Genomic DNA, 25,107 nt, shown 5'->3' with positions numbered 1-25,107 from the left:
CTGGATTGGATCACGTTGTAATGCTGTACCACACTGAAACTGTCATTTAAACGTGGTTTCCGTCAATATTTTAGAGGATAACACATGTTAGGTCTAGGTTAGGTCTAGGATTTGCACTCATCAGTCTCATACTTTCGCATTCTTTACATAATTCCTGAACAGATCCTGGGTTTTTTCTTGTTTCGATCACGTAGTAATGTGGGACCACACTGCAACAGACCCAACCAAACCAGAAAAAACCCAGGATCTGTTCAACGACTATGTGAAGTGTGCGAAAGTATGAGTCTGATGAGGGCAAATCCCAGACCTATCCCAGACCTAACATGCGTTATCCTCCAAAATATTTATCAAGACCAGGTTTTATTGATTGTTTCAGTGTGGACCCACATTACTACGTGATCCAAACTAGAAAAAACCCAGGATCCGTTCAACAAGTATGTGAAGAATGCGAAAGTATGAGTCTGATGAGTGAAAATCCCAGACCTAACCTAGACCTAAGATGCGTTATCCTCTAAAATATTGATCCAAACCAGGTTTAATGGACTGTTTCAGTGTGGTACCACACTACTACGTGATCCAAACCAGAAAAAACCCAGGATCTCTTCAACAAGTATGTGAAAAACGCGAAAGTATGAGTCTGATGAGGTCAAATCCCAGACCTATCCCAGACTTATGTTGCGTTATCCTCTAAAATACTGATCGAAACCAGGTTCAATCGACTGTTTCAGTGTGGTACCACATTACTACGTGATCCAAACCAGAAAAAACCCAGGATCCGTTCAACAAGTATGTGGAGAATGCGAAAGTATGAGTCTGACGAGTGAAAATCCCCGACCTAACCTAGACCTAACATGCGTTATCCTCTAAAATATTGATCCAAACCTGGTTTAATGGACTGTTTCAGTGTGGTACCACACTACTACGTGATCCAAACCAGAAAAAACCCAGGATCTGTTCAACAAGTATGTCAAAAACGCGAAAGTATGAGCGTGATGAGGGCAAGTCCCAGACCTATCCCAGACCTAACTTGCGTTGTCCTCTAAGATATTGATGGAAACCAGGTTTAATTGACTGTTTCAGTGTTGCACTTCATTACTACGAGATGCAATCCAGAAAAAGCCCAGGATCTAGCCATCAAGTATGAGAAATATGCGAAAGAATGAGCCTGATGAGAGCAAATCCCAGACCTAACCTAGACCTAACATGAATTATTCTCTAAAATATTGATCGAAACCAGGTTTAATTGACTGTTTCAGCGTGGTACCACATTACTACGTGATACAATCCAGAAACAGCCCAGGATCTAGCCATGAAGTATGAGAAATATGCGAAAGTATGAGCCTGATGAGGGCAAATCCTAGACCTAACCCAGACCTAACATGCGTTATACTCTGAAATATTTATCAAGATCAGGTTTAATTGAATGTTTCAGTGTGGTACCACATTACTACGTGAACCAAACCAGAAAAAACCCAGGATCCGTTCAACAAGTATGTGAAGAATGCGAAAGTATGAGTCTGATGAGTGAAAATCCCAGGGCTAACCTAGACCTAACATGCGTTATCCTCTAAAAATATTGATCCAAACCAGGTTTAATTGACTGTTTCAGTGTGGTACCACATTACTACATGATCCAATCCAGAAATAGCCCAGGATCCAGCCATGAAGTATGAGAAATATGCGAAAGTATGAGCCTGATGAGGGCAAATCCCAGACCTAACCTAGACCTAACATGAATTATTCTCTAAGATATTGATCAAAACCAGGTTTAATTGACTGTTTCAGTGTGGTACCACATTACTACGTGATCCAAACCAGAAAAAACACAGGATCCGTTCAACAAGTATGTGAAGAATGCGAAAGTATGAGTCTGATGAGTGAAAATCCCAGACCTAACCTAGACCTAACATGAATTATTCTCCAATATATTGATCGAAACCAGGTTTAATTGACTGTTTCCGTGTGGTCCCACATTACTACGTGATCCAAACCAGAAAAAACCCAGGATCCGTTCAACAAGTATGTGAAGAATGCGAAAGTAAGAGTCTGATGAGTGAAAATCCCAGGCCTAACCTAGACCTAACATGCGTTATCCTCAAAAATATTGATCGAAACCTGGTTTAATCGACTGTTTCAGTGTGGTACCACATTACTATGCGATCCAAACCAGAAAATAACCCAGGATCTGTTCAACGAGTATGTGAAAAACGCGAATGTATGAGCCTGATGTGGGCAAATCCCAGACCTATCTCAGACCTAACTTGCGTTGTCCTCTAAGATATTGATGGAATCCAGGTTTAATTGACTGTTTCAGTGTTGTACTTCATTACTACGTTATGCAATCCAGAAAAAGCCCAGGATCTAGCCATCAAGTATGAGAATTATGCGAAAGAATGAGCCTGATGAGAGCAAATCCCAGACCTAACCTAGACCTAACATGAATTATTCTCTAATATATTGATCGAAACCAGGTTTAATTGACTGTTTCCGTGTGGTCCCACATTACTACGTGATCCAAACCAGCAAAAACCCCGGATCCGTTCAACAAGTATGAGAAGAATGCGAAAGTATGAGACTGATGAGTGAAAATCCCAGGCCTAACCTAGACCTAACATGCGTTATCCTCAAAAATATTGATCGAAACCTGGTTTAATCGACTGTTTCAGTGTGGTAACACATTACTATGCGATCCAAACCAGAAAAAACCCAGGATCTCTTCAACAAGTATGTGAAAAACGCGAAAGTATGAGTCTGATGAGGTCAAATCCCAGACCTATCCCAGACTTATGTTGCGTTATCCTCTAAAATACTGATCGAAACCAGCTTCAATCGACTGTTTCAGTGTGGTACCACATTACTACGTGATCCAAACCAGAAAAAACACAGGATCCGTTCAACAAGTATGTGAAGAATGCGAAAGTATGAGTCTGATGAGTGAAAATCCCAGGCCTAACCTAGACCTAACATGAATTATTCTCTAATATATTGATCGAAACCAGGTTTAATTGACTGTTTCCGTGTGGTCCCACATTACTACGTGATCCAAACCAGAAAAAACCCAGGATCCGTTCAACAAGTATGTGAAGAATGCGAAAGTAAGAGTCTGATGAGTGAAAATCCCAGGCCTAACCTAGACCTAACATGCGTTATCCTCAAAAATATTGATCGAAACCTGGTTTAATCGACTGTTTCAGTGTGGTACCACATTACTATGCGATCCAAACCAGAAAATAACCCAGGATCTGTTCAACGAGTATGTGAAAAACGCGAATGTATGAGCCTGATGTGGGCAAATCCCAGACCTAACCCAGACCTAACTTGCGTTGTCCTCTAAGATATTGATGGAAACCAGGTTTAATTGACTGTTTCAGTGTTGCACTTCATTACTACGAGATGCAATCCAGAAAAAGCCCAGGATCTAGCCATCAAGTATGAGAAATATGCGAAAGAATGAGCCTGATGAGAGCAAATCCCAGACCTAACCTAGACCTAACATGAATTATTCTCTAAAATATTGATCGAAACCAGGTTTAATTGACTGTTTCAGTGTGGTCCCACATTACTACGTGATCCAAACCAGAAAAAACCCAGGATCCGTTCAACAAGTATGTGAAGAATGCGAAAGTATGAGTCTGATGAGTGAAAATCCCCGACCTAACCTAGACCTAACATGCGTTATCCTCTAAAATATTGATCCAAACCTAGTTTAATGGACTGTTTCAGTGTGGTACCACACTACTACGTGATCCAAACCAGAAAAAACCCAGGATCTGTTCAACAAGTATGTGAAGAATGCGAATGTAAGAGTCTGATGAGTGAAAATCCCAGGCCTAACCTAGACCTAACATGCGTTATCCTCAAAAATATTGATCGAAACCTGGTTTAATCGACTGTTTCAGTGTGGTACCACATTACTATGCGATCCAAACCAGAAAATAACCCAGGATCTGTTCAACGAGTATGTGAAAAACGCGAATGTATGAGCCTGATGTGGGCAAATCCCAGACCTATCTCAGACCTAACTTGCGTTGTCCTCTAAGATATTGATGGAATCCAGGTTTAATTGACTGTTTCAGTGTTGTACTTCATTACTACGTTATGCAATCCAGAAAAAGCCCAGGATCTAGCCATCAAGTATGAGAAATATGCGAAAGAATGAGCCTGATGAGAGCAAATCCCAGACCTAACCTAGACCTAACATGAATTATTCTCTAATATATTGATCGAAACCAGGTTTAATTGACTGTTTCCGTGTGGTCCCACATTACTACGTGATCCAAACCAGCAAAAACCCAGGATCCGTTCAACAAGTATGAGAAGAATGCGAAAGTATGAGACTGATGAGTGAAAATCCCAGGCCTAACCTAGACCTAACATGCGTTATCCTCAAAAATATTGATCGAAACCTGGTTTAATCGACTGTTTCAGTGTGGTAACACATTACTATGCGATCCAAACCAGAAAAAACCCAGGATCTCTTCAACAAGTATGTGAAAAACGCGAAAGTATGAGTCTGATGAGGTCAAATCCCAGACCTATCCCAGACTTATGTTGCGTTATCCTCTAAAATACTGATCGAAACCAGCTTCAATCGACTGTTTCAGTGTGGTACCACATTACTACGTGATCCAAACCAGAAAAAACACAGGATCCGTTCAACAAGTATGTGAAGAATGCGAAAGTATGAGTCTGATGAGTGAAAATCCCAGGCCTAACCTAGACCTAACATGAATTATTCTCCAATATATTGATCGAAACCAGGTTTAATTGACTGTTTCCGTGTGGTCCCACATTACTACGTGATCCAAACCAGAAAAAACCCAGGATCCGTTCAACAAGTATGTGAAGAATGCGAAAGTAAGAGTCTGATGAGTGAAAATCCCAGGCCTAACCTAGACCTAACATGCGTTATCCTCAAAAATATTGATCGAAACCTGGTTTAATCGACTGTTTCAGTGTGGTACCACATTACTATGCGATCCAAACCAGAAAATAACCCAGGATCTGTTCAACGAGTATGTGAAAAACGCGAATGTATGAGCCTGATGTGGGCAAATCCCAGACCTATCTCAGACCTAACTTGCGTTGTCCTCTAAGATATTGATGGAATCCAGGTTTAATTGACTGTTTCAGTGTTGTACTTCATTACTACGTTATGCAATCCAGAAAAAGCCCAGGATCTAGCCATCAAGTATGAGAATTATGCGAAAGAATGAGCCTGATGAGAGCAAATCCCAGACCTAACCTAGACCTAACATGAATTATTCTCTAATATATTGATCGAAACCAGGTTTAATTGACTGTTTCCGTGTGGTCCCACATTACTACGTGATCCAAACCAGCAAAAACCCCGGATCCGTTCAACAAGTATGAGAAGAATGCGAAAGTATGAGACTGATGAGTGAAAATCCCAGGCCTAACCTAGACCTAACATGCGTTATCCTCAAAAATATTGATCGAAACCTGGTTTAATCGACTGTTTCAGTGTGGTAACACATTACTATGCGATCCAAACCAGAAAAAACCCAGGATCTCTTCAACAAGTATGTGAAAAACGCGAAAGTATGAGTCTGATGAGGTCAAATCCCAGACCTATCCCAGACTTATGTTGCGTTATCCTCTAAAATACTGATCGAAACCAGCTTCAATCGACTGTTTCAGTGTGGTACCACATTACTACGTGATCCAAACCAGAAAAAACACAGGATCCGTTCAACAAGTATGTGAAGAATGCGAAAGTATGAGTCTGATGAGTGAAAATCCCCGACCTAACCTAGACCTAACATGCGTTATCCTCTAAAATATTGATCCAAACCTAGTTTAATGGACTGTTTCAGTGTGGTACCACACTACTACGTGATCCAAACCAGAAAAAACACAGGATCCGTTCAACAAGTATGTGAAGAATGCGAAAGTATGAGTCTGATGAGTGAAAATCCCAGGCCTAACCTAGACCTAACATGAATTATTCTCCAATATATTGATCGAAACCAGGTTTAATTGACTGTTTCCGTGTGGTCCCACATTACTACGTGATCCAAACCAGAAAAAACCCAGGATCCGTTCAACAAGTATGTGAAGAATGCGAAAGTAAGAGTCTGATGAGTGAAAATCCCAGGCCTAACCTAGACCTAACATGCGTTATCCTCAAAAATATTGATCGAAACCTGGTTTAATCGACTGTTTCAGTGTGGTACCACATTACTATGCGATCCAAACCAGAAAATAACCCAGGATCTGTTCAACGAGTATGTGAAAAACGCGAATGTATGAGCCTGATGTGGGCAAATCCCAGACCTATCTCAGACCTAACTTGCGTTGTCCTCTAAGATATTGATGGAATCCAGGTTTAATTGACTGTTTCAGTGTTGTACTTCATTACTACGTTATGCAATCCAGAAAAAGCCCAGGATCTAGCCATCAAGTATGAGAAATATGCGAAAGAATGAGCCTGATGAGAGCAAATCCCAGACCTAACCTAGACCTAACATGAATTATTCTCTAATATATTGATCGAAACCAGGTTTAATTGACTGTTTCCGTGTGGTCCCACATTACTACGTGATCCAAACCAGCAAAAACCCAGGATCCGTTCAACAAGTATGAGAAGAATGCGAAAGTATGAGACTGATGAGTGAAAATCCCAGGCCTAACCTAGACCTAACATGCGTTATCCTCAAAAATATTGATCGAAACCTGGTTTAATCGACTGTTTCAGTGTGGTAACACATTACTATGCGATCCAAACCAGAAAAAACCCAGGATCTCTTCAACAAGTATGTGAAAAACGCGAAAGTATGAGTCTGATGAGGTCAAATCCCAGACCTATCCCAGACTTATGTTGCGTTATCCTCTAAAATACTGATCGAAACCAGCTTCAATCGACTGTTTCAGTGTGGTACCACATTACTACGTGATCCAAACCAGAAAAAACACAGGATCCGTTCAACAAGTATGTGAAGAATGCGAAAGTATGAGTCTGATGAGTGAAAATCCCAGGCCTAACCTAGACCTAACATGAATTATTCTCTAATATATTGATCGAAACCAGGTTTAATTGACTGTTTCCGTGTGGTCCCACATTACTACGTGATCCAAACCAGAAAAAACCCAGGATCCGTTCAACAAGTATGTGAAGAATGCGAAAGTAAGAGTCTGATGAGTGAAAATCCCAGGCCTAACCTAGACCTAACATGCGTTATCCTCAAAAATATTGATCGAAACCTGGTTTAATCGACTGTTTCAGTGTGGTACCACATTACTATGCGATCCAAACCAGAAAATAACCCAGGATCTGTTCAACGAGTATGTGAAAAACGCGAATGTATGAGCCTGATGTGGGCAAATCCCAGACCTAACCCAGACCTAACTTGCGTTGTCCTCTAAGATATTGATGGAAACCAGGTTTAATTGACTGTTTCAGTGTTGCACTTCATTACTACGAGATGCAATCCAGAAAAAGCCCAGGATCTAGCCATCAAGTATGAGAAATATGCGAAAGAATGAGCCTGATGAGAGCAAATCCCAGACCTAACCTAGACCTAACATGAATTATTCTCTAAAATATTGATCGAAACCAGGTTTAATTGACTGTTTCAGTGTGGTCCCACATTACTACGTGATCCAAACCAGAAAAAACCCAGGATCCGTTCAACAAGTATGTGAAGAATGCGAAAGTATGAGTCTGATGAGTGAAAATCCCCGACCTAACCTAGACCTAACATGCGTTATCCTCTAAAATATTGATCCAAACCTAGTTTAATGGACTGTTTCAGTGTGGTACCACACTACTACGTGATCCAAACCAGAAAAAACCCAGGATCTGTTCAACAAGTATGTGAAAAACGCGAAAGTATGAGTCTGATGAGGGCGAATCCCAGACCTATGCCAGACCTAACTTGCGTTATCCTCTAAAATATTGATCGAAACCAGGTTTAATTGATTGTTTCAGCGTGGTACCACATTACTACGTGATACAATCCAGAAACAGCCCAGGATCTAGCCATGAAGTATGAGAAATATGCGAAAGTATGAGCCTGATGAGGGCAAATCCTAGACCTAACCCAGACCTAACATGCGTTATACTCTGAAATATTTATCAAGATCAGGTTTAATTGAATGTTTCAGTGTGGTACCACATTACTACGTGAACCAAACCAGAAAAAACCCAGGATCCGTTCAACAAGTATGTGAAGAATGCGATAGTATGAGTCTGATGAGTGTAAATCCCAGGGCTAACCTAGACCTAACATGCGTTATCCTCTAAAAATATTGATCCAAACCAGGTTTAATTGACTGTTTCAGTGTGGTACCACATTACTACATGATCCAATCCAGAAATAGCCCAGGATCCAGCCATGAAGTATGAGAAATATGCGAAAGTATGAGCCTGATGAGGGCAAATCCCAGACCTAACCTAGACCTAACATGAATTATTCTCTAAGATATTCATCAAAACCAGGTTTAATTGACGGTTTCAGTGTGGTACCACATTACTACGTGATCCAAACCAGAAAAAACACAGGATCCGTTCAACAAGTATGTGAAGAATGCGAAAGTATGAGTCTGATGAGTGAAAATCCCAGACCTAACCTAGACCTAACATGCGTTATCCTCTAAAATGTTGATCCAAACCAGGTTTAATGGACTGTTTCTCTGTGGTACCACACTACTACGTGATCCAAACCAGAAAAAACCCAGGATCTCTTCAACAAGTATGTGAAAAACGCGAAAGTATGAGTCTGATGTGGGCAAATCCCAGACCTATCCCAGACCTAACTTGCGTTGTCCTCTAAGATATTGATGGTAACCAGGTTTAATTGACTGTTTCAGTGTTGTACTTCATTACTACGTGATGCAATCCAGAAAAAGCCCAGGATCTAGCCATTAAGTATGAGAAATATGCGAAAGAATGAGCCTGATGAGAGCAAATCCCAGACCTAACCTAGACCTGACATGAATTATTCTCTAATATATTGATCGAAACCAGGTTTAATTGACTGTTTCCGTGTGGTCCCACATTACTACGTGATCCAAACCAGCAAAAACCCAGGATCCGTTCAACAAGTATGAGAAGAATGCGAAAGTATGAGACTGATGAGTGAAAATCCCAGGCCTAACCTAGACCTAACATGCGTTATCCTCAAAAATATTGATCGAAACCTGGTTTAATCGACTGTTTCAGTGTGGTAACACATTACCATGCGATCCAAACCAGAAAAAGCCCAGTATCTGTTCAACGAGTATGTGAAAAACGCGAAAGTATGAGTCTGATGAGGGCGAATCCCAGACCTATGCCAGACCTAACTTGCGGTATCCTCTAAAATATTGATCGAAACCAGGTTTAATTGACTGTTTCAGCGTGGTACCACATTACTACGTGATACAATCCAGAAACAGCCCAGGATCTAGCCATGAAGTATGAGAAATATGCGAAAGTATGAGCCTGATGAGGGCAAATCCTAGACCTAACCCAGACCTAACATGCGTTATAATCTGAAATATTTATCAAGATCAGGTTTAATTGAATGTCTCAGTGTGGTACCACATTACTACGTGAACCAAACCAGAAAAAACCCAGGATCCGTTCAACAAGTATGTGAAGAATGCGAAAGTATGAGTCTGATGAGTGAAAATCCCAGGGCTAACCTAGACCTAACATGCGTTATCCTCTAAAAATATTGATCCAAACCAGGTTTAATTGACTGTTTCAGTGTGGTACCACATTACTACATGATCCAATCCAGAAATAGCCCAGGATGCAGCCATGGAGTATGAGAAATATGCGAAAGTATGAGCCTGATGAGGGCAAATCCCAGACCTAACCTAGACCTAACATGAATTATTCTCTAAGATATTGATCAAAACCAGGTTTAATTGACTGTTTCAGTGTGGTACCACATTACTACGTGATCCAAACCAGAATAAACACAGGATCCGTTCAACAAGTATGTGAAGAATGCGAAAGTATGAGTCTGATGAGTGAAAATCCCAGACCTAACCTAGACCTAACATGCGTTATCCTCTAAAATGTTGATCCAAACCAGGTTTAATGGACTGTTTCAGTGTGGTACCACACTACTACGTGATCCAAACCAGAAAAAACCCAGGATCTCTTCAACAAGTATGTGAAAAACGCGAAAGTATGAGTCTGATGTGGGCAAATCCCAGACCTATCCCAGACCTAACTTGCGTTGTCCTCTAAGATATTGATGGTAACCAGGTTTAATTGACTGTCTCAGTGTTGTACTTCATTACTACGTGATGCAATCCAGAAAAAGCCCAGGATCTAGCCATCAAGTATGAGAAATATGCGAAAGAATGAGCCTGATGAGAGCAAATCCCAGACCTAACCTAGGCCTGACATGAATTATTCTCTAATATATTGATCGAAACCAGGTTTAATTGACTGTTTCCGTGTGGTCCCACATTACTACGAGATCCAAACCAGCAAAAACCCAGGATCCGTTCAACAAGTATGAGAAGAATGCGAAAGTATGAGACTGATGAGTGAAAATCCCAGGCCTAACCTAGACCTAACATGCGTTATCCTCAAAAATATTGATCGAAACCTGGTTTAATCGACTGTTTCAGTGTGGTAACACATTACCATGCGATCCAAACCAGAAAGTAACCCAGGATCTGTTCAACGAGTATGTGAAAAACGCGAAAGTATGAGCCTGATGTGGGCAAATCCCAGACCTATCCCAGACCTAACTTGCGTTGTCCTCTAAGATATTGATGGAATCCAGGGTTAATTGACTGTTTCAGTGTTGTACTTCATTACTACGTTATGCAATCCAGAAAAAGCCCAGGATCTAGCCATCAAGTATGAGAAATATGCGAAAGAATGAGCCTGATGAGAGCAAATCCCAGACCTAACCTAGACCTAACATGAATTATTCTCTAATATATTGATCGAAACCAGGTTTAATTGACTGTTTCCGTGTGGTCCCACATTACTACGTGATCCAAATCAGAAAAAACCCAGGATCCGTTCAACAAGTATGTGAAGAATGCGAAAGTAAGAGTCTGATGAGTGAAAATCCCAGGCCTAACCTAGACCTAACATGCGTTATCCTCAAAAATATTGTTCGAAACCAGGTTTAATCGACTGTTTCAGTGTGGTACCACACTACTACGTCACCCAATCTAGAAAAAAACCCAGGATCTGTTCAACAAGTATGTGAAAAACGCGAAAGTATGAGCCTGATGAGGGAAAATCCCAGACCTATCCCAGACCTAACTTGCGTTATCCTCTAAAATATTGATCGAAACCAGGTTTAATTGACTGTTTCTGTGTGGTACCACATTACTACGTGATACAATCCAGAAATAGCCCAGGATCTAGCCATGAAGTATGAGAAATATGCGAAAGTTTGAGCCTGACGAGGGCAAATCCTAGACCTAACCCAGACCTAACATGCGTTATCCTCTAAAATATTTATCAAGACCAGGTTTAATTGATTGTTTCTGTGTGGTCCCACATTACTACGTGATCCAAACCAGCAAAAACCCAGGATCCGTTCAACAAGTATGAGAAGAATGCGGAAGTATGAGTCTGATGAGTGAAAATCCCAGACCTAACCTAGACCTAACATGCGTTATCCTCAAAAATATTGATCGAAACCTGGTTTAATCGACTGTTTCAGTGTGGTACCACATTACTATGCGATCCAAACCAGAAAATAACCCAGGATCTGTTCAACGCGTATGTGAAAAACGCGAATGTATGAGCCTGATGTGGGCAAATCCCAGACCTATCCCAGACCTAACTTGCGTTGTCCTCTAAGATATTGATGGAATCCAGGTTTAATTGACTGTTTCAGTGTTGTACTTCATTACTACGTTATGCAATCCAGAAAAAGCCCAGGATCTAGCCCGCAAGTATGAGAAATATGCGAAAGAATGAGCCTGATGAGAGCAAATCCCAGACCTAACCTAGACCTAACATGAATTATTCTCTAAAATATTGATCAAAACCAGGTTTAATTGACTGTTTCAGTGTGGTACCACATTACTACGTGATCCAAACCAGAAAAAACCCAGGATCCGTTCAACAAGTATGAGAAGAATACGAAATTATGAGTCTGATGAGTGAAAATCCCAGGCCTAACCTAGACCTAACATGCGTTATCCTCAAAAATATTGATCGAAACCTGGTTTAATCGACTGTTTCAGTGTGGTACCACATTACTATGTGATCCAAACCAGAAAATAACCCAGGATCTGTTCAACGAGTATGTGAAGTGTGCGAAAGTATGAGTCTGATCAGGTCAAATCCCAGACCTATCCCAGTCCTAACATGCGTTATCCTCTAAAATATTTATCAAGACCAGGTTTAATTGACTGTTTCAGTGTGGTACCACATTACTACGTGAACCAAACCAGAAAAAACCCAGGATCCGTTCAACAAGTATGTGAAGAATGCGAAAGTATGAGTCTGATGAGTGAAAATCCCAGGGCTAACCTAGACCTAACATGCGTTATCCTCTAAAAATATTGATCCAAACCAGGTTTAATGGACTGTTTCAGTGTGGTACCACACTACTACGTGATCCAAACCAGAAAAAACCCAGGATCTCTTCAACAAGTATGTGAAAAACGCGAAAGTATGAGCCTGATGTGGGCAAATCCCAGACCTATCCCAGACCTAACTTGCGTTGTCCTCTAAGATATTGATGGAAACAAGGTTTAATTGACTGTTTCAGTGTTGTACTTCATTACTACGTGATGCAATCCAGAAAACGCCCAGGATCTAGCCATCAAGTATGAGAAATATGCGAAAGAATGAGCCTGATTGGAGCAAATCCCAGACCTAACCTAGACCTAACATGAATTATTCTCTAATATATTGATCGAAACCAGGTTTAATTGACTGTTTCCGTGTGGTCCCACATTACTACGAGATCCAAACCAGAAAAAACCCAGGATCCGTTCAACAAGTATGTGAAGAATGCGAAAGTAATAGTCTGATGAGTGAAAATCCCAGGCCTAACCTAGACCTAACATGCGTTATCCTCAAAAACATTGATCGAAACCAGGTTTAATCGACCGTTTCAGTGTGGTGCCACACTACTACGTGACCCAATCCAGAAAAAAACCAAGGATCTGTTCAACAAGTATGTGAAAAACGCGAAAGTATGAGCCTGATGAGGGAAAATCCCAGACCTATCCCAGACCTAACTTGCGTTATCCTCTAAAATATTGATCGAAACCAGGTTTAATTGACTGTTTCTGTGTGGTACCACATTACTACGTGATACAATCCAGAAATAGCCCAGGATCTAGCCATGAAGTATGAGAAATATGCGAAAGTATGAGCCTGACGAGGGCAAATCCTAGACCTAACCCAGACCTAACATGCGTTATCCTCTAAAATATTTATCAAGACCAGGTTTAATTGACTGTTTCTGTGTGGTCCCACATTACTACGTGATCCAAACCAGCAAAAACCCAGGATCCGTTCAACAAGTATGAGAAGAATGCGAAAGTATGAGTCTGATGAGTGAAAATCCCAGGCCTAACCTAGACCTAACAAGCGTTATCCTCAAAAATATTGATCGAAACCTGGTTTAATCGACTGTTTCAGTGTGGTACCACATTACTATGCGATCCAAACCAGAAAATAACCCAGGATCTGTTCAACGAGTATGTGAAAAACGCGAAAGTATGAGCCTGATGTGGGCAAATCCCAGACCTATCCCAGACCTAACTTGCGTTGTCCTCTAAGATATTGATGGAAACCAGGTTTAATTGACTGTTTCAGTGTTGTACTTCATTACTACGTGATGCAATCCAGAAAAAGCCCAGGATCTAGCCATCAAGTATGAGAAATATGCGAAAGAATGAGCCTGATGAGAGCAAATCCCAGACCTAACCTAGACCTAACATGAATTATTCTCTAAAATATTGATCGAGACCAGGTTTAATCGACTGTTTCAGTGTGGTACCACATTACTACGTGATCCAAACCAGTAAAAACCCAGGATCAGTTCAACAAGTATGTGAAGAATGCGAAAGTATGAGTCTGATGAGTGAAAATCCCAGACCTAACCTAGACCTAACATGCGTTATCCTCTAAAATGTTGATCCAAACCAGGTTTAATGGACTGTTTCAGTGTGGTACCACACTACTACGTGATCCAAACCAGAAAAAACCCAGGATCTCTTCAACAAGTATGTGAAAAACGCGAAAGTATGAGCCTGATGTGGGCAAATCCCAGACCTATCCCAGACCTAACTTGCGTTGTCCTCTAAGATATTGATGGAAACCAGGTTTAATTGACTGTTTCAGTGTTGTACATCATTACTACGTGATGCAATCCAGAAAAAGCCCAGGATCTAGCCATCAAGTATGAGAAATATGCGAAAGAATGAGCCTGATGAGAGCAAATCCCAGACCTAACCTAGACCTAACATGAATTATTCTCCAAAATATTGATCAAATCCAGGTTTAATTGACTGTTTCAGTGTGGTACCACATTACTACGTGATCCAAACCAGAAAAAACCCAGGATCCGTTCAACAAGTATGAGAAGAATACGAAAATATGAGTCTGATGAGTGAAAATCCCAGGCCTAACCTAGACCTAACATGCGTTATCCTCAAAAATATTGATCGAAACCTGGTTTAATCGACTGTTTCAGTGTGGTACCACATTACTATGTGATCCAAACCAGAAAATAACACAGGATCTGTTCAACGAGTATGTGAAGTGTGCGAAAGTATGAGTCTGATGAGAGCAAATCCCAGACCTATCCCAGACCTAACATGCGTTATCCTCTAAAATATTTATCAAGACCAGGTTTAATTGATTGTTTCAGTGTGGTCCCACATTAATACGTGATCCAAACCAGAAAAAACCCAGGATCCGTTCAACAAGTATGTGAAGAATGCGAAAGTATTCCCTCAGGGGCTGCCAGCCTTTCAGCTGCAGTACGGGCTTAACGAACCCGGGGTACCCGAGTCATACACACACCGTAAGCCTCCTGTTGGTCGTCACAACGACCCATTCACAATTCCCTATTGGTTTTGTGAATGGTACGTGACGGCAGGAGGAACGGGGGTCTTGGCTTAACCGCCTGGGCCACGAGCATGGCGACTCTATAAAATCGCCCTCCAATCCTAAGCTATGGTGCGCGGCGATGGGATGCATGGTTGGGGGAGAAGGCCCAATCCCAAGCGACCACCTCCGGGGAACCTGCCGAACCCCCGGAGTATATAGGCTTACCCGGGTAAGGCGGCTCTGCCCGGGCGGACCTTTTCTTCCGACCTGCTCGTGGGAATATTATGGAGTTCAATATTAAAACGGGGATGGGACGGGGTAAGTCAGAGGGGGAGGACGAAGGCGGTGTTGGGACTGGAGTGACGGCGCTCGCGCCGCCTCCAGCGCCTGGCCCGGCTTCGTGGAAGGTGGAGGAGGACGACGAGACTGCGTCAGTCTCGTCCTTCTCCTCCACCAGGAGCCTCATAGGCTCTAAGAGGAAGAGGGCGGGGCAGGCCGTCGTCGAGGTGGGCGGGGCGATGAGCCCGTCGGTGAGGCTGAGTTGCCTCAGGGACGAGGTGACCGAGGAGATATCGGAGAGGATCTCCTCGTCCCTGAGGCGGGTGGAGAAAGTCGCCGCTGCCTGCGCCTTTAAGGGGCAGAAAAGCGGTGGCGCGGAGGCCCTGAAGGCCGCGGCGGAAGAGATGAGGGAGGCGGCGCGGGAACTCAGAGGGCGGAACGCCCGTCTGCAGCTCCTGTTGGAGGAGGAGCGACAGGGGAGGAGGAGGGCAGAGGCGCTGTGGAACAGCGCGGCCCTCCCTCCCATCCTCCCTCCTCCTCCACCGCCGCGTCCCTCAGCGGAGGTAAATAAGCGGAGTGCGGCGGCAGTGGTGCGGGGCACCGCGGGCCCCTCCACCCGCACTCCGCCCGTGAAGAAGTCCCCGTTCTCCTCAGAAGACGATCTCCTGAGGAGGATTGGGGACATGATTGATGGCAAGCTGGCCGCCTTCCGGGAGGAGCTCCTCGCCGGAAGAGCGGTCAGCAGGAAGGCGGTGCCTCCCCGACCTGTTCCGGTACAGTCGGGGAAGGCAAAGAAGGGCGGAGTGAAGGCTCCGCCCAGCGTTGCGGCACCAGGGCCCCGGGTTGCGACCCCCAAGGGGGGTGGTGTACCCGTGGTCGCGGTGGACGCGTCCTCCACGGCACCCTCCCAAGGGGGGGTGGCGTGGAGTGAGGTGGTGGGGCGGAAGGCGAAGCGGGCGGCGAGGAAGGCCTCGCAACCGCAGCCTCCGCCTCCGCCGCCGGCGGCCAAGGTAAAGGCCGCGAAGGTCGGGAAGGCACGACCAGGTCGTCCCCCAAAAACGGCAGCGGTGACACTGACCGTTGCGCAGGGGGGCGACCTGACCCTCGCGGAGGCGATGCGGCTCGCCAGGGAGAATATCTCCCTGGAAGAGCTGGGCATCGCCTCAGTGAGGGCGAAGAGGGCCGTGACCGGGGGTCTCTTGTTGGAGATCCCCGGTGCAGAGAGCGGCGCGAAGGCGGATCGTCTCGCCCAGAGGCTCCGGGAGCAGCTGGGCGAGCGAGGTGTCCGGGTCGCCCGGCCCACGAAGCGCACGGAGATGCGCGTTTGTGGGCTGGACGACTCGGTCAGCGCACAGGATGTGTCCCGTGCCCTTGCGAGGGCGGGGGACTGTCCTGTGGAGGACCTGCGGATCGGAGAGATCCGCAGGTCGCCCTCCGGCCTCGGGTCGGTGTGGGCCCGGTGCCCCCTCTCCGCCGCCCGTAAGGTGGCGGAATCCGGGAGGGTGTTGGTGGGGTGGGTTTCGGCGCGAGTGGAAATCCTCGCGCCGCGCCCGCTCCAGTGTCACCGCTGCCTCGAATTGGGGCACGTGAGGCAGTGGTGCACCTCGCCGGTGGACCGCAGCGGTCAGTGTTACCGCTGCGGTGCCAAAGAGCACCGTGCGAGCCAGTGCTCGGCGGCCCCCCACTGCCCGCTGTGTGCGGACATGGGGAGGCCAGCCGATCACAGGGTGGGGAGCAAGAAGTGCTCCCCCCCCTCCCGGAAGGAGAGGAAGAGGCGGGCTGCACCGGCTCCGGTGCCGAGGGCGGTGGCATCGTCCTCCATGGAGGTGGACGGTGCTACGGGGACGGACGGCCGGGAGGAGGCTGGCGCGGCCATTAATTAATGCCGCCCCGCCTCCTCCTCCAGGCCAACCTCAACCACTGCCGCGCGGCACAGGACTTGATGTCCCAAGTCCTCGCGGAGTGGGGGGTTGGCCTGGCGGTCGCCGCCGAGCCGTACCGCGTCCCTGATCACCCTCATTGGGTGGGCGACGCGGACGGCTTGGTGGCGACGGTATGGGGAGGGGGCGACGGGTCCCCACCGTTCTCCTTGTTGGAGCGCGGTCGGGGATTCGTCGCCGTGGACTGGGGGGGAGTCGCTGTGGTGGGGTGCTACATTTCGCCCCGTAGCGGTCACGCTGCGTTCGAGCTGTACTTGGCCGAGGTCGCGGCATGCGTGCAGCGCTACGCGGCCCGGCCGGTGCTGGTCCTGGGGGATTTTAATGCCAAGTCGGTGGCTTGGGGATCCCCCAGGACCTCCGTTCGCGGCGGGATCCTGGGCGATTGGGCGGCGGGGCTCGACCTCCGGGTATTGAACCGGGGGTCGGAGCACACATGCGTGCGGCGATATGGGGGGTCCATCGTGGATGTTGGATTCGCGACCCCCAACGCCGTGCGCATGGTGTCGGGTTGGCACGTGGTCGCGGGGGCAGAGACACTCTCCGATCACCGGTACATCCGGATGGAGGTCTCTGCCGCCGCGAGTGCATCCCGACACGGCCGCCTGCGTGGCACCCCACCACGCCGCTGGGCGCTTCGGCGCCTGGACAAGGACGCCCTGATGGCAGCTGCCCTCGCTGCAACTTGGCCGCAGGGAGCGGCCGAGTTGCCGAGCATAGAGGAGGAGGTCGCCCGGCTCGGAGCATTGGTCGCGGGTATTTGCGACGCGGCGATGCCTCGGGTCGGGCGGGCTTCTCCTCGCCGGGCGGTGTACTGGTGGTCGGACGCGATCGCGGAGTTGCGAGTCGCGACTGTCCGCGCCCGACGCCAGTACACCCGCGCGCGCCGTCGTCAACGTACAGGCGACGGCGTGGCGCGAGCGAGGGCAGCTGATGACCTGTATGGAGCATACCGCGTGGCGCGGGTTGCTCTGCAGGTTGCCATCAAACGGGCCAAGACCCAGGCATGGAAGGAGCTCCTCCAGACCCTTGATGACGATCCATGGGGGCGCCCATATAAGGTGGTGCTGAATAAGCTCCGCCCGTGGGCGCCCCCCGTCACCGAGGGTCTTGACCCCCGGCTGCTGGAGGACGTGGTCAATACACTCTTCCCAATTGGGGAGAGGGGACCGCGTCCTCCGGCGGCGGCGGCTGTCCCAGTGGAGTGGACGGCCGAGCTGGGGGTCACGCAGGAGGAGCTGGCAGCGGCCATCAGACGGCTCGGGGTTCGTAACACGGCCCCGGGTCCGGATGGGGTGCCCGGCCGGGTTTGGGTCTTGACCCAGGGCGTCCTTGGGGCCGACCTCAGGCGGTTGTTCGACCGCTGCCTGAGGGACGGGCGATTCCCCCCCAGTTGGAAGGTGGCGAGGATGGTCCTCCTCCGGAAGGAGGGTCGGCCCGCGGAGTCTCCCTCCGCATACCGGCCCATTTGTCTCCTCGACGAGGTGGGCAAGCTCTTCGAGCGTGTGATTGCTGCCCGCCTCGTCGAGCACCTGTCGCGGGGTGATCCCGGTCTGGCCGACTGCCAGTTCGGTTTCCGGGGGGGCCGATCGACTATCGACGCGATAGGTCGTGTGAGGGCCCTCTCGGAGGCGGCCGTCTCCCGGGGAGGGGTGGCATTGGCAATATCCTTGGATATTGCCAATGCCTTTAACACCCTCCCCTGGGAAGAGATAAGGAGGGGACTCGAATATCATCGAGTCCCCCCTTGTCTCAGGGCGGTCGTCGGGGATTATCTCCGCGGCAGGTGGATCGAGTATCCGGGCCGGGATGGTGATATGCGGAGGGAGGTGTACTGCGGTGTTCCGCAGGGGTCGGTCCTCGGGCCACTCCTGTGGAACATCGCGTACGACTCGGTGTTGCGGGCCGGCCTCCCCGACGGCGTCAGCACGGTGTGTTATGCGGATGACACACTGGTGCTGGCCGTCGGGGCGCACTGGGGGAGGGCCATGCGTCGCGCGGAGGAGGGGTCGCAACGCGTCGTCGACCGGATCAGGGGAATGGGGATGACGGTGGCGGTCCATAAGACCGAGGTGATTGCGTTTCATTCACCTCGGCAGGATCCGCCACCCCCTCTGATCCGGGTGGGTGGGGCTGACATCGAGGTGAAGCCCCAGATCAGGTATCTAGGGCTGATCCTCGATAGCCACTGGCGTTTCGAGAAGCATTTCCGCTGCCTGGTCCCCCGGTTGGAAAGGATGGTTGCGGCTCTGGGCCGGATCCTGCCCAACCTGGGGGGCCCGGCGGGCCGAGTTCGTCGCCTCTATGTGGCAGTGGTCCAGTCGGTGGCCCTATACGGGGCCCCCGTCTGGGCGGACGACCTGGCTGCCTCCCGGCGCAGCATGACTATGCTGCGTCGGGTGCAGAGGCGCATGGCGCTCAGGGTCGTCCGCGGGTATCGGACCATGTCACATGAGGCGGCGACGGTTCTAGCGGGGATGCCGCCCATGGACCTGCTCGCGCGGTCGCACGCGGTGATGTACCGGCACCGCGTCGACCGTCGCGCGGGGGTGGGGGCGGTCCCGGGCGGGCAGGAACCTGCTTGGGGCGATTTGAAGCGCCAGGCCCGGCAGTCCGTGTTGCTCGCGTGGCAGGAGCGGCTGGCTCTGCCAACCGCGGGGCACCGGACTGTCGGGGCTGTTCGGCCACTCCTGAAGGAGTGGCTGGACAGAGGCCATGGCAGCCTCACCTACCGGCTGGCACAGGTATTTTCCGGGCATGGCAGCTTCGGAAGATACCTGTGCCGGATAGGGAAGGAGCCGACGGCGCGTTGCTGCCACTGCGACGCTGAGCAGGACACGGCGGATCATACCCTGGAGGTATGCCCCGCGTGGGAGGGGGAGCGCCGTGTCCTGGTCGGCGTCGTCGGGCGGGATGTCTCGCTGCCGGGCGTGGTGCGCGCCATGCTCGGCAGCGAGGAGAAGTGGAGGGCCGTGGCCTCCTTCTGCGAGAACGTAATGTTGCAGAAGGAGGCCGCGGGGAGGGAGCGCGAGCTTCAGCGGCGCGCTGAAGCTCGCGCTCGTGCGGTGGCCCAAGGTCGTCGCCCGGTCGCGAGGCGTCGCGGGCGGCCGCCTCGGCGTGGCGGATGACCTAGGCTGGGAGGGGGGTCCTGAGGGGACCCTCCTCCCGCCAGGCGGCGCCGGGTCGGACCGGTTGGGGGTAGGAGTGCCTCCCCCTACCGGTCCGACGCAAGGGGAGGCACCCTCGGCGGTCTGGTGCGGCCATGAACGCCCGGCCGCCGAGGGGTGGAAACGGGGTCGCGGGCGGTTGCGAGTTGGGGCTCGCAGCCGCCACTAAGCGCGGCCCCGGGACGGATAGCGGCGGGATGGAGTGGCCCCGTCCCGCCGCTATGAGGCAGTGTGTCTACTGGGGGGACCGATTGTCCCCCCGGGGGATGGGCGCGAAAGCGCGGGCACGGGGAGGATACCGGAAGAATGCTTCGAGTGATTCCCGGTATCCTCCCAAAGCGTGCCGAAGGGTCACCGTGGGGTTTTTAGTGGGTAGGTCCCGCGCCTGTCGTTGTACGGGCGCGGGGAATCCCACACACCCCTCCCACCTCTCCCCAAGGAGGTGGGAGGGAGTCTTTCGAAGATTTTCCCCACGACAAAAAAAAAAAAAAAAAAAAAAAAAAGTATGAGTCTGATGAGTGAAAATCCCAGACCTAACCTAGACCTAACATGCGTTATCCTCTAAAATATTGATCCAAACCAGGTTTAGTGGACTGTTTCAGTGTGGTACCACACTACTACGTGATCCAAACCAGAAAAAACCCAGGATCTGTTCAACAAGTATGTGAAAATCGCGAAAGTATGAGCCTGATGTGGGCAAATCCCAGACCTATCCCAGACCTAACTTGCGTTGTCCTCTAAGATATTGATGGAAACCAGGTTTAATTGACTGTTTCAGTGTTGTACTTCAATACTACGTGATGCAATCCAGAAAAAGCCCAGGATCTAGCCATCAAGTATGAGAAATATGCGAAAGAATGAGCCTGATGAGAGCAAATCCCAGACCTAACCTAGACCTAACATGAATTATTCTCTAATATATTGATCGAAACCAGGTTTAATTGACTGTTTCAGTGTGGTCCCACATTACTACGTGATCCAAACCAGAGAAAACCCAGGTCCGTTCAACAAGTATGTGAAGAATGCGAAAGTATGAGTCTGATGAGTGAAAATCCCATGCCTAACCTAGACCTAACATGCGTTATCCTCAAAAATATTGATCGAAACCTGGTTTAATCGACTGTTTCAGTGTGGTACCACATTACTATGCGATCCAAACCAGAAAATAACCCAGGATCTGTTCAACGAGTATGTGAAAAACGCGAAAGTATGAGCCTGATGTGGGCAAATCCCAGACCTATCCCAGACCTAACTTGCGTTGTCCTCTAAGATATTGATGGAATCCAGGTTTAATTGACTGTTTCAGTGTTGTACTTCATTACTACGTTATGCAATCCAGAAAAAGCCCAAGATCTAGCCATCAAGTATGAGAAATATGCGAAAGAATGAGCCTGATGAGAGCAAATCCCAGACCTAACCTAGACCTAACATGAATTAATCTCTAATATATTGACCGAATCCAGGTTTAATTGACTGTTTCCGTGTGGTCCCACATTACTACGTGATCCAAACCAGAAAAAACCCAGGATCCGTCCAACAAGTATGTGAAGAATGCGAAAGTAAGGGTCTGATGAGTGAAAATCCCAGGCCTAACCTAGACCTAACATGCGTTATCCTCAAAAATATTGATCGAAACCAGGTTTAATCGACTGTTTCAGTGTGGTACCACACTACTACGTGACCCAATCCAGAAAAAAACCCAGGATCTGTTCAACAAGTATGTGAAAAACGCGAAAGTATGAGCCTGATGAGGGAAAATCCCAGACCTATCCCAGACCTAACTTGCGTTATCCTCTAAAATATTGATGGAAACCTGGTTTAATTGACTGTTTCTGTGTGGTACCACATTACTACGTGATACAATCCAGAAATAGCCCAGGATCTAGCCATGAAGTATGAGAAATATGCGAAAGTATGAGCCTGACGAGGGCAAATCCTAGACCTAACCCAGACCTAACATGCGTTATCCTCTAAAATATTTATCAAGAACAGGTTTAATTGATTGTTTCTGTGTGGTCCCACATTACTACGTGATCCAAACCAGCAAAAACCCAGGATCCGTTCAACAAGTATGAGAAGAATGCGAAAGTACGAGTCTGATGAGTGAAAATCCCAGGCCTAACCTAGACCTAACATGCGTTATCCTCAAAAATATTGATCGAAACGTGGTTTAATCGACTGTTTCAGTGTGGTACCACATTACTATGCGATCCAAACCAGAAAATAACCCAGGATCCGTTCAACAAGTATGTGAAGAATGCGAAAGTATGAGTCTGATGAGTGAAAATCCCCGACCTAACCTAGACCTAACATGCGTTGTCCTCTAAGATATTGATGGAATCCAGGTTTAATTGACAGTTTCAGTGTTGTACTTCATTACTACGTTATGCAATCCAGAAAAAGCCCAGGATCTGGCCATCAAGTATGAGAAATATGCGAAAGAAAGAGCCTGATGAGAGCAAATCCCAGACCTAACCTAGACCTAACATGAATTATTCTCTAATATATTGATCAAAACCAGGTTTAATTGACTGTTTCAGTGTGGTACCACATTACTACGTGATCCAAACCAGAAAAAACCCAGGATCCGTTCAACAAGTATGAGAAGAATACGAAAGTATGAGTCTGATGAGTGAAAATCCCAGGCCTAACCTAGACCTAACATGCGTTATCCTCAAAAATATTTATTAAGACCAGGTTTAATTGATTGTTTCAGTGTGGTCCCACATTACTACGTGATCCAAACCAGAAGAAACCCAGGATCCGTTCAACAAGTATGTGAAGAATGCGAAAGTATGAGTCTGATGAGTGAAAATCCCAGACCTAACCTAGACCTAACATGCGTTATCCTCTAAAATATTTATCAAGACCAGGTTTAATTGACTGTCTCAGTGTGGTACCACATTACTACGTGATCCAAACCAGAAAAAGCCCAGGATCAGTTCAACAAGTATGTGAAAAACGCGAAAGTATGAGTCTGATGAGGGCGAATCCCAGACGTATGCCAGACCTAACTTGCGTTATCCTCTAAAATATTGATCGAAACCTGGTTTAATCGACTGTTTCAGTGTGGTACCACATTACTATGTGATCCAAACCAGAAAATAACCCAGGATCTGTTCAACGAGTATGTGAAAAACGCGAAAGTATGAGCCTGATGAGGGCAAATCCCAGACCTATCCCAGACCTAACATGCGTTATCCTCAAAAATATTGATCGAAACCTGGTTTAATCGACTGTTTCAGTGTGGTACGACATTACTACGTGATCCAAACCAGAAAAAACCCAGGATCCGTTCAACAAGTATGAGAAGAATACGAAAGTATGAGTCTGATGAGTGAAAATCCCAGGCCTAACCTAGACCTAACATGCGTTATCCTCAAAAATATTGATCGAAACCTGGTTTAATCGACTGTTTCAGTGTGGTACCACATTACTATGTGATCCAAACCAGAAAATAAACCAGGATCTGTTCAACGAGTATGTGAAGTGTGCGAAAGTATGAGTCTGATGAGGGCAAATCCCAGACCTATCCCAGACCTAACATGCGTTATCCTCTAAAATATTTATCAAGACCAGGTTTAATTGATTGTTTCAGTGTGGTCCCACATTAATACGTGATCCAAACCAGAAAAAACCCAGGATCCGTTCAACAAGTATGTGAAGAATGCGAAAGTATGAGTCTGATGAGTGAAAATCCCAGACCTAACCTAGACCTAACATGCGTTATCCTCTAAAATATTGATCCAAACCAGGTTTAGTGGACTGTTTCAGTGTGGTACCACACTACTACGTGATCCAAACCAGAAAAAACCCAGGATCTGTTCAACAAGTATGTGAAAATCGCGAAAGTATGAGCCTGATGTGGGCAAATCCCAGACCTATCCCAGACCTAACTTGCGTTGTCCTCTAAGATATTGATGGAAACCAGGTTTAATTGACTGTTTCAGTGTTGTACTTCAATACTACGTGATGCAATCCAGAAAAAGCCCAGGATCTAGCCATCAAGTATGAGAAATATGCGAAAGAATGAGCCTGATGAGAGCAAATCCCAGACCTAACCTAGACCTAACATGAATTATTCTCTAATATATTGATCGAAACCAGGTTTAATTGACTGTTTCAGTGTGGTCCCACATTACTACGTGATCCAAACCAGAGAAAACCCAGGTCCGTTCAACAAGTATGTGAAGAATGCGAAAGTATGAGTCTGATGAGTGAAAATCCCATGCCTAACCTAGACCTAACATGCGTTATCCTCAAAAATATTGATCGAAACCTGGTTTAATCGACTGTTTCAGTGTGGTACCACATTACTATGCGATCCAAACCAGAAAATAACCCAGGATCTGTTCAACGAGTATGTGAAAAACGCGAAAGTATGAGCCTGATGTGGGCAAATCCCAGACCTATCCCAGACCTAACTTGCGTTGTCCTCTAAGATATTGATGGAATCCAGGTTTAATTGACTGTTTCAGTGTTGTACTTCATTACTACGTTATGCAATCCAGAAAAAGCCCAAGATCTAGCCATCAAGTATGAGAAATATGCGAAAGAATGAGCCTGATGAGAGCAAATCCCAGACCTAACCTAGACCTAACATGAATTAATCTCTAATATATTGACCGAATCCAGGTTTAATTGACTGTTTCCGTGTGGTCCCACATTACTACGTGATCCAAACCAGAAAAAACCCAGGATCCGTCCAACAAGTATG

Source organism: Colletes latitarsis, chromosome 3 (assembly GCF_051014445.1).
Source record: "Colletes latitarsis isolate SP2378_abdomen chromosome 3, iyColLati1, whole genome shotgun sequence".
NCBI classification, from domain to species: domain Eukaryota; kingdom Metazoa; phylum Arthropoda; class Insecta; order Hymenoptera; family Colletidae; genus Colletes; species Colletes latitarsis.
The sequence above is the reverse complement of the archived record's forward strand: the minus strand, read 5'-3'. Positions refer to the sequence as shown.